The sequence below is a fragment of the Limulus polyphemus genome, unplaced genomic scaffold (assembly GCF_000517525.1).
Source record: "Limulus polyphemus unplaced genomic scaffold, Limulus_polyphemus-2.1.2 Scaffold202, whole genome shotgun sequence".
NCBI lineage: Eukaryota > Metazoa > Arthropoda > Merostomata > Xiphosura > Limulidae > Limulus > Limulus polyphemus.
The window spans coordinates 678,848-681,073 of NW_013665812.1; the positions used below are offsets into that span (position 1 = coordinate 678,848).

Here is a 2,226-nt window from a genome sequence, read left to right on the forward strand (position 1 = left end):
GTATTTAAAAATGGAAGAACAAAATCATAAAACTGTTCTACAGTATTCAGAAGGCCTAGTCATAAAGTGTACATAAATATAATATTCCTTTTTGAACCATTAATTTCACAAAATGTAAGATTTCAGGTTTAAATTGTTGAACAAAAATAATACTCAACGATGAAGTTGTTTAATGTGTATAAAATGAATCACGAGATGGCGCTGCTGACAATAGTGTAATAATATACTTTAGAGGGCTGTGATAATCTTAGAGCAATATCGAGGTTAACGTTGCTGCGATAAGGGGAGGTGTAATGACTGTTATAGTTGTGTTTGAAATTGAAGAGCTTTTGGTATCACATTATTATTTGTATAGCAAAAGTAAACTGTAAGTATTTCGATAATTATAGACTTATGCTAAGCTATGCTACGGTTTTAACAGGAGTTCTATCCATGCATGATATCAATTACAACTTACAAGTAGTTCGAATTTAAAATTAATTTGCACAGCACGTAAATTTTCGTGTGAGTAGTTTGGTAATTCGAAGAAAAGAGCCTAACGTATGTACTTAAAGTTAGGTTTGAACAAAAGAGAATAAATAACCTGTAGTTTCAATCGATAATGACAAAGATGGATTCTATTTCAACTGAATTTTTATTTGTAAACTGTGAGAATGAGATATGCGTATATCATATGTGATGTCAATTGAAATGCGCAGTAGAGTTATATATGACAATAATTATTTACTTCCGTGTTATTTAAAATTAAACCGTAATGAAGTTCACTGGAATACTGAACTTTTTACATTATACTTAGCAATAGGACTCGATATTACAACAAAGCTCTGTAATCTAGGTAGTAATACCAATAAAATAGTACTAATTATACTTTTCTCTTTAGAGTTGGCATTTAAATTTTTAGTTGAAACCAGTGAATGGGCTTCTGGAGTTGCATAAAGATAGTGAAATATGTCGTCTGCAGTATGAATTTTTATTATGAAGTTAGTATAATGTTTCTCAACAATTTATACAAAGCGTATTAACTTTTTTTTTGTTTTATTGATATTTTCAGAATAATGTAAATATTTAGAATAGATGCTCTTTTATTTAAAGACATGTTTATGTAATCAATACATTTAGTATGGCCTATATGCGGAATATTGTGTTACGAAATGTGGTTCTTGAGGTTTATTCCAATAGAATAAACAAAAAAGTAAAATTATTCTAACATTTGAAAAGGCAAAAATAAAAGAGAAGCACAAAAAACATTATATAATTTTACTAGGTATTAATACCTCCAAACAAGTGATTTAACAGTGTTATGTTTTCTTTCTACTTTTTAGTGCCTGTTTCTATTTTATATGAAGGTTCGGAGAGAAAAATCAAGGTTAGAACATAGTTACATAGTTATTACTAGATAGTTTGTCATTAGAAGATAATGTTCATTTTCAAGATAATGATATTGTTCATTTTCAAAGCATTACATTTACGATCAGATGGCGCTGAAAAGTTTGTTGAAAAAAATCTTTTTACACTTTTATTTCTACAAATCCGAATCAAAATTATTCAAAAGTAGAAACAATTTTTTAAAATGATAAATTTCAATATGTGAATAATAACACCAATATATGAAATAAGTTATTTTTTAAGATAATTAATTCATTTTATTTATTTGTAAATATGTGTGTTTGTTGTTAGTCGTAAACCTACACGATGGACTATCTGTACTGTGCCAAAACTGAATACTGAAGCCTCAAATTTAGTGTTATAAGCCCTCAGAATAACCTTTGGGCTACTGGGGAGAATAGTAAATAGGAAAGTAGCATTAATATAATTAGATCTTCTCGTTCAGCGGTAAGGCTGAGGACTAAGAATGATAAAAATCGGGTTTTGATACTCAAAGTGTAACTTTGTACTTCAAAAACAAAGAGCTCGTAGAGCTAATTATAATGTTACGACAGCGGAAGTCACGCGACGATGGGAGCATGCGCGCTGAAGTTTCTAGAAGGATCGTGACTTATCGGGGAACCTCACAAATATCCCAGTATTTGCTAGACGCCCTAAGTTTTTAGTATATAAAGGCAGATAGATTGAAGATAGAGATAATTGAGTCAAGCGAACAGTAGACACCGTAAGTAAAGTGTGTGAATCGATGTGAATTATAGCGTGTGTTTATAAAAGTAGCTAGGTTAAAATGACTGTGGAAATTCTGTGTATTGCAAAGTTGTATCGAGAAAGAATAACTAG

General features: G+C 30.1%; 1 protein-coding gene across 1 annotated transcript in view; it reads left to right on the forward strand.

Moving 5' to 3' along the window:
* The first annotated feature begins 267 nt into the window (after nucleotides 1-267).
* Nucleotides 268-2,226, forward strand: part of LOC106478348 (beta-1,4-glucuronyltransferase 1-like) — a 43,289-nt gene continuing 41,330 nt past the window's right edge. The window contains exons 1-2 of the mRNA XM_013938887.2: nucleotides 268-367; nucleotides 1,323-1,366. The gene's annotated coding sequence lies outside the window, so the exon portion shown is untranslated. The remainder of the gene's footprint in view (nucleotides 368-1,322; nucleotides 1,367-2,226) is intronic.